An 8,583-nucleotide genomic window follows, 5' to 3' on the forward strand; every position below is an offset into this window, starting at 1 on the left:
AGGAAGCACGGGAGAGAGGGTTTGAGGCGAGCAAGCAGGAGCATTCGGAAGTTAGAGAAAGAAAGAAAGAAAATAAAGTGAGAACAAAGATGTAAGAGGAATGTCCAGGGAGGCCAACCTTACAGGGTACGGAGTTGGTTGCAGACGGATGCAGTAAGCCCAGGCTTATACGGAGTGTGGACCCTTTCTCCTAAGGAGAGGAGAGAGCCAGCAAGACGAGCGAGGTGAAGCAGGATAGCCTGGATGGAGAAGAGAAGGGTGACTTCCTGACTCTGTAATCCTGAACAGTCCAGTCTAATCCTTTTACCTTCCAAGCCTCATTTTCTCAGCTCTAAAACAGAGATGAAAAAAGTTTCATACCCGAACTCCTGCACAGGTACCATTACAGATTTGTTTTGCCTTTTCCAGAGGTCATATAAATGGAGTCATAGAACACTTTGCTCTTTGATGTCTGGCTGGCTTCTTTAGGGTTGTGGTTTTTGTTGTCATTGTTGTTGTTTTTAATATCCATCCAGGTTACGATTCTTTTTCATGGTGTTCTTTTTCATTGCTGAGCAGAATTTCATTATATGGATATATCACGATGTATCACATTCACCCACTGGACATTTCAGTAGTCTCCAGTTTGGGACCATAGTGAACAAAACAGCTATCAACACTGTGTCTAAGTCTTATTGTATACGATTCCCTTGTGTTGGATAAATACTTAGGAATAAGATTGCTAGGTCCCATGATAAGTGTACGTTGAACTTTAGGAGAAACTATCAAGCTTCTTTCCAAAGTGGTGGTACCATTTTGTACACCCATTAGCCATGTAGGAGGGCTCCTTATTTTTTTTTCCCCCCACATTCTTACCAACACTTGTTGTTAGTGTTATTTTGAAGGGCACAAGTTTTAAAGTCAGACAGACCTCAGATTCTAGTTCTGCTACTTATTAACCCCATAACACTTGGATAAGACATCTGATCTTATTGAGTCTAGTTTCCCCATTTTAAAAAAGAATATTCATACCATAGTTTTCTGTGGCAAGTGGAAATGAAAATGAGGTGTTCAAGTATTTAATTTACCTAATTATGTCCATTTTGTATTTATTCAGTTAGCCTCAATTCAGAAGACCAATTTGTCTGAAGTTCTACTTTAAGAGCCCTATTAAGAGGTCTTCATGCAAGAATTACCTGAAATTAGATAGCCCGATGCCTGTGGGCTCACCACAGCCCAGCATCAGGTAGAGAACTTAATCACATGAGAGTTTAATAAAAGGACAATTCTCAGGTTCCATCTCAGACCTATTCAATCAGAAATCCTGGGGGTGGGAACCCCCAGGTGTGTTTTTAAAAGCCCTTCAGTTAATTCTGAGACATGTCTGAGTTGGAGAAAATTATTCCCATCTAGAATGGGAATAATACCTGCCCTGCCCACCTTAAAAGAAAATAGAGCAGGCCAGTGACCATTTAGGACCTTCCAAATACAGAAGGGCTAAGCCCAGAGTGGGAGAGCCAGGACGGGAACAGCTTCCAGAGAGAAAAATTAGGGAGTACTACCAGGTCCAGGCCAGATGGCTATGGTCACACATAGGACAAATACTGATCCAAAGGAACCACAGGGTCTGGCTGCCCCCTACTCTGCTCTTTCCTGCTGGTTCCTGCTCATTGGGGTGAATCATATGGGCAGCTTCTATCTCAGTAATCAGAAATAGGTTGGGGTGCCTGGGCTTTGTTGATGTTTTATTCTGATTTCAGTATAGTTTAGCACATTAGCCAGAACTGGCTACCAACCCCAGTGTATAGACACCAAACACTAGTCGAAAATGTAGCAGACTGTGATCCCCAAGCTTTAAAAATGTATAGGAGGGGGAAATGTCCCAGAAGAAAACATGCCAAGTTAGAGACCAAGGGGTGGGCTAATCTTAAAAATCACAATGCTGTTTTTGGATTAGGTTCCTGTTAGGATTAGGTTCCTAATCCTAACCACTCCTTACAACACACTCAGGAAGAGGGAAAGGGCTAGGGTCCCAGGGTGAAAAGCAGAAAGTGTTTCAGGTATGGCCACTGGCCAAGTTAAGTTTCCCCAAACTGTGTTCCAGGACATGTAACAGGTGTGCCAAGGTAAAAAAAAAAAAGGGGGGGGGTCAAAAATGCCTGGACAACTGCTTTCAACGCTATCACCTAGAAATTCACACGGAGTATTTGCATATGAAAGGTGCTGAGAACTCCTGTAATAAGGGGAACCTGTTTAACTTCATTTGATCCAGTCTTTCCCGTCTTTATTGGGTATAGACCCTTCCTTCTTGACACATGCTGAAAAGCATCATATGGAATAGCATTCTGCAGAAGGTCAGCTTGGAAAACACCGCTCTACCAAAATGGTCTATTGGGACGTCCTTGCTGTTCACCTCCTTGGTTCTCCCAGTGCAGTCCACCAGCTTGTTTGCCTTTCCTGCATGGATTCAGACCAATCTAAACACTTAAACCTAGTTCCATCTTGAACAGGAAGTCTAAAAACAGCCTCTGCTTTATGCAACCCTAGTAAGTGTCAGCCTCTATTCTTGGTGTTCTTGGTCTCTTGCCTAGGCACCTTTTTTTTTCCATCCAGACTCTGTTGCCAGCCATGTGTCCTTGACGTGCTTCCTCCAGAATTCTGGGCCTGGGTTCTTAAAACCTAGACATGAGACGTAACCGGTCTTGTGCCGCTGGCTCTTGCAGACCTGGGCCCAGCCTGCCAAGTGGCACACCCTTGCCTGTTGCTCCCCACATCAGCTATCTCTGGGCATGACCTTGGACCTTCTGGTTCCCAGTACCTGTACCCTTTCATCTAGAAGTATTCCTGCCCCTCCCCTGAGGGCATGTCCTGTTCTCACTCAGATGCCAACTCAGCAATCAGAGTGCATTGTCGTTAACTTTCAGGTGTTTTTCTGAAGCGTTGTCTTTTTGGGTCATAACATAAGGAAGGACAGTTGCTGGTAATAAATCCACTAGGGCGTGGACAGCACGTCCCATGCGAAGTCTCTGCTGGATGGTGACACTGTGTCCAAGTCAGGGGACTGCTATAGCACATGCACAGGACCAAGAGAGCACCAGAACTGGGAGCAATTTGTGCTTGAGACCTGCATCTGTGACCTTAAGGAAGTCCTTAACCTCTTTGAGCCTCAGCTCCCATCTATAAAATGGGAATAATACCTGCCCTGCCTACCTTAAAAGGAGGCATGAAGAGGATGGAAATGAAATAAAGTATTCTGGGCTCTTTGAAAGTTTTCATTGCCGTAACAGTGGCAATGAAAGCTCATTTATCACCAGTACTTTATGACTCAGTCTTTCTGCTCACATCACAGGCTCAGGACAGGGGTGGGGTAAAGTTTTGGGTTGTTTTGTTTTTAGGGGATTTTTTTGTTGGTTTTTTTTTTAAGACACAAAGGTCTTCCAAAGGTTAACTTTACAAACTTAAGTTATGAACGGATAGTGACATTGCTGACCATGTCCCCCAGCCACCCCACTGAATTAGCTCAAGAGACCTGCTGCTTTGCACAGGAGCCTAGCCATAAACCCAGTGGGATGGCCACCGGACCCGGGAAGATTGAAGTTGCTTCTCCAGCCTCTCCAGAAGCACTGGGCCCAGATTAGGACAAATCTACACTTCTCCCTGCCAGGATAAAAGCCACAGGTCTATTGATGAAGTAGAAGACGGATGTGGGACCCCTTGGAGGAGACAGTAATAGCAGGTGACAGTTGCTCCAGAATCAGAGGACATGGAGTCCCAGCTTTGCCCCCTAATAGGAGACCTCAGATCTAAAACTTAGCCTTATACTTCTAGCTGGAGAGAACAGTGCCTGCCCCATAGGTGGACGGGGGAGCACTGGCAAAGCCACTGTGGCATGAGGAGTGCAAGCCAGAGGTGCGATCATGGGGCTGCTGGGGGAGAGGCCACAGCAGAAGTGGCAGGGAACAGTGGTGGTAATGTTGGAGGAGGCAGACATGAAGGAAGTTGTATACAGCCAAACTGGATTCCAGAAGAGAATTATCTGCTTCTGGGGATTGTGAACAGGCCCATGTCCAAACCAGAAAGAGAACCTTGAACATCAAAGGATCCAGACCACAGCAAAGATCCCAAACGAAATGGCCCTTAACCGCATATATCCATGGGAATCCTAGTGACCACCTTGCTGGAGTCTAGTAGGCTTTGGTCACGCAGGGTGCTTAGTGGAGACAGTGGGGCACAGACCTCTCTGCGGCAGGGATGACCCAGGGGGTCTGCAGGAGGAGCCGAAAGGCCTGCTTTCTCTGTGCGGTCCTGGGTCACTGGACAGCAGAGCTCAGCAGCTACAGACAAGGCTGGGAACAAAAGCCTACTTGAGTTCCAAGCTATAACCTTCCACCTCTGGTGAAGCCAGCTTCAGCCTTTAACAACCATCCAGGGAGGACCCTGTGGGAGGCATTCCTTCTAATCTCAGAGGAAGGCCAGGTCAGATCAAAGGACCACTGGCTAGCTTGTAGGAAAGACCAAGAGCTCTGCTGCTCCAAGTATGGCCTAAGGACCATCACCTGGGTTGAAATGCAGTCTCAGGCCCCACCCCAGACCTACTAAATCAGAGTCAGTATTTGAACAACCTATTTGGGTGTGTCAGCAGGAGTACACTCCTTCTGGAGGCCCTGGGGAGGGGGGAAATCCCTTTCCTTGTCTTTTCCCATCTGTAAAAGCCACCTAAATTCTGGGGCTCCAGACTCCTTGCTCTACCTTCAAAGAGAGCAGCCGAACATTCAAGAAAAATTGAAGAGCAGGAGTACAGTGAGTTGTGTCTGGACCTACAATCTTTCAGTCCCTGGAGTGGTTTTTCCCCCAGTATTAACTATTCGTTCCTGCTCATTCAGTAGATATTCAGTAAGCACCTAACTCAGGTCAGACATTGCGCTAGACCCTGGAAATAAGGTAGAAGATGTGGCCCAGTCCAGGTCCTGAAGGGCTTATAGCAGGTGTTCCAAAGAAATGAAGTCAAGGCCAAAGTCATAGCCAATCTAAGGGCAGATGCTTCCCTGGCTGCATTCAGGGATATACCCAGAGCTACTTCCCCTTGCTATTGACAGGAGAGCAAGGGTAGTTATGACTGCAGGGGCTAGAATCAGTGATGTGAATGCAGTAGGAACATACTGTTTGCACATAGAGCAGAATTGTTCAGCTGTGCCTAACTGCCTCCCCATTTTCTCTATTGCTTCCTCTCCTCCCCTTTTCTTCTTCCTCTAGAATGTTCCTACCTTGAAGGGGCCTCCTTTCTTTCCTAACATGATTTTCCCTAGGTCTTCCAAAAATCTCCATGTACATTACACCAGTCTGTGCAGCAGAAAACTGGGGATCCAACAGCTCTCGAGAGTTTAAGCCAGGATGACAAACACGCATCGTATACCCCTGACACACAGCTCTTAGAAACATGTATAGCTCTGTAACATGATTCTTCCTTTTGAAGACTCTTTAGCTCAGATGCATAGTTGGGGCAAGCCGATCACCCGCCCACAGGCGCCAGGGCGCTGGGACGCCTCCAGCGGCCTCACTCCCAGAAGATTAAATCCAGCTGTAATGCTCTGAAGTGCCAGGCAGCCCTGCAGCTGGAGGTCCAAGGGGCCTCCCCCTTTCTGGTAATAGCAGCAAACACAGCTGGGGAGGGGGTTGCGGTACGCAGAGGGAACATGGATGCAGCAGGGCTGTTTGAAAGGAGATCATCCAAATTCACATCCAGGCTGAGAGGCAGGAATTTTAGAAATTCATTTTTACTGAAGAGAATAAAACCTTGGGTTGTTCCAAAATAGTGGCACAGGACAGATGGCCGGCCCAAGGGCCTGAGCCCACACCCCACCCCAGTTCTCCCCAGGATGCGGCCAGAGCTAGGCTCCCCATCCACGATCAAGGTTATGGAGGAGGCCCAGACCGCAGCCTTCCCTGGGATTGTGGTATTATGTGACTCCATCCCCAGAGGACCGAACCTGATCTCTAGGATAGGATATCTGGCATCGAGTCGGTCTTACTAAAAGGAAAAGAAAATGGCCTCTGGCTTTCCAAGCAGAAGAAATATAGACAAACTTCTTTTCCCTAAGTCCCTGTTTACAACAAAGCTGACGTAAATGAACTCGTGTGTGTTTATCCAAGGCACTTGTGTTTTCAAAATACAGCGGAGCCTGAGAACTCTGGGATGTGTGCAGACCGGGGGTGGGGAACAGGGCGGAGAATGAGAGGGAGTTCCTGTCAATTCAGAAGCTCCGTGGCTCGCCCTCCTCTGTGCTCGTGACTGCGGGGATGCTTGGGAGAAAGGCAGGATGGGTCCCCTTGGAGAGACGGGGAGACACAAGCTCAGGAAGATGAAGAGCATTTCCTTTGAAACACCCACCTTCCTCCAGCAAAACCAAGATGTGGAGCCTGCTTGGCCTGACTCCAAAGTGCTTTCCTCTACAACCTGCTGTGCTCGGGAAGACAACACTCCAGAAACCTCCCCCAGGGAGGGCAGAGGTGGGGCCATACTGGAGGCAGGTAGGCTTGTAATTAAAGCTTGGAAAATCCATGACGTCCTTGGGAACCGAACTGATAACTCACCACACGTTGCCAAGCAGTGGAACCGGGGCTCAGGTGCTGGCGGTCCCGCCTCCTGCAGGCCTGGACACCTCTCCTCGTGCCGGGCCAATCCTGGCAGGCAAGCAGCCGCCCCTCCACCTGCCCCAGAGCCTCACAGCGGCAGCTGCGGCAGACAACCACGTTTCCACCAGCCCTCTTTAAGCCGGCCAGTCACCACCTTTCGTTCTGGCCCAGCTCTTGTTTGCAGGCCTGGAGAAGCACCCCCACACACACACCGCACCACCCCATCTTTTCCTCCATCCTAGCTGCAACGCCCGGTCCTGCCACTCCCAGCTCCAAACCTGATGGGCTTCCCGGTGGCTCCCTGCCTACCCCTCGTGTGGCCTGCACGTGGGTCCTGCGGACCATCTTCAGTTGTCAAGTGCACTTACTTTTGTGGACACAGCAAGTTTCTGACCACCTCCCTCAGAATCCAACTCCACAAGTCAGTCACCCTCCCCTCTGCAGGGCCCACAGCCACCTCAGGGGTCCCGGCAAGCCGCCCAGACCAGCACACCCGAGCCAGAGCCCCTGGCAGGTACAGCAGACACGGGTGCTGTTGTGACTGTGTGGCCGGTCAGAGGCCTTCTTTAGCATCGACATGTAAAGCACACAGGACAGAGCTTTCGCTGCCCAACAGCAAACAGAGTTACGGGATTTAATCACAGCCCTGGGACAATCAATGGTTTTTCACCAACAACCCATCCTAAGATGATTTATTGATTTTAGCATGACGCATCTAACACATGTCCTGGTGACAGCCTACTCATCCTCCTGTCCCCAGAACGACAAAGCCCTGGAAGGCAGAGCTGGGAAATGAAAGCCCAAAAGCCCAATCAAGTAGACAGTGACAGTGACCAGACATCCAGCCGCATCCCCCAAGGGAGGTGCGAGCCTGCTTTGCCCCAGACGGGTGATGAGAAATAGAAGAGGTGGCAGGCATAGCGGGGAAATATGGAGAACTTGCATGGCTCCTTGGCAGTGTTGGTCCGGGCAAGGCAGCTCTGAACTACGTGGCCAGGGAACGGGGCAGGAAACAGTAACACGGACAGCCGGGCAGCCTAGAATGTCTGGCCCATACTCAGGAGCACGAGTGCGAGCTGGCCAAGAGACCTGATCTCCTCGGGCCTGGCCGGTTCCTTAGGTCTTGGCGCCATCCTCACTGGCCGCTCTGCCCTGCTCCTCGGGGGCCCCCGCCAGTGTCCTTACCTGCTATCCCCAGCTGGCCCTAGCTCCTTCACGTGGGGAGGGCCTTCTGCTCCCAGGAATCAGCGTGCGTCAGACGGACCCCCCCCCCGGCCCCCCCATCCAAGCCAACACTGCAGACAGGCCAGGATGCACCTCCCCAGCCTCCCTGCAACCCGGAGACATGGCCAGCTCGTGGGTTGCTGCCCTTTTCAACTCTCACCTGGGCGCCCACCAGAGCAGTGCTTCTCGGAACCACCTGGAGAGCTGGTTAAGTCACGGATCGCTGGGATCCACTTGAATTAGTGAGGCTGGAGGCAGGCTAAGAATTTGCCTTTCTAACAAGCAGCTCCCAGGTGATGCTGCCGCTGCTGCCAGCCCCGGACCAGCTCCGGAGAGCCCCGTGAGGGCCGAGTGCTTGGACTCGGTGCGAGACACAGCCAGCTCGAACCATCCACTTAGACACAGCCGGCTCGCACCGTTCCACACCAGTGATCCCTCCCGAGGCCAGGTCGGAGCTGGACAGGGAAACACATGAACGGCTTTATGCCCTTGTTCAGTACAAGACACTGTTCACCCCAAGCAAAGATCTGGCTCTAATTTGTCCTTGAGGTCCTGCTTTGGGTCAAGCAACAATCAGAGGAGACCTTGGGGGAGGGCAGCGGGCAGCCTCACCTGGGGAAGGCCTTCTCTGAAGTTCCTCTTCCGATCCCCTCCAGAGCTGCAGTTCCCCTGAAGTGGGCCTTCAGGGTTTCATTCATTTACAAAGCAAAAAGCCCAGGAAGCTCATGCCCTGGGGGTAAAAGAGAC

At 50.4% G+C, this 8,583-nt stretch overlaps 1 long non-coding RNA gene across 5 annotated transcripts in view; it reads right to left on the bottom strand.

Annotated features, from left to right (window-relative positions):
* Positions 1–8,252, bottom strand: part of LOC309871311 — a 42,214-nt gene extending 33,962 nt beyond the window's left edge. For all 5 annotated transcript variants that reach the window (XR_014315199.1, XR_014315200.1, XR_014315201.1 and 2 more), the window contains exon 1: positions 7,997–8,252. This is a non-coding gene — a long non-coding RNA (uncharacterized lncRNA). The remainder of the gene's footprint in view (positions 1–7,996) is intronic.
* Positions 8,253–8,583: the final 331 nt, after the last annotated feature.

The sequence above is a fragment of the Mustela nivalis genome, assembly GCF_964662115.1.
Source record: "Mustela nivalis genome assembly, chromosome: 8".
NCBI lineage: Eukaryota > Metazoa > Chordata > Mammalia > Carnivora > Mustelidae > Mustela > Mustela nivalis.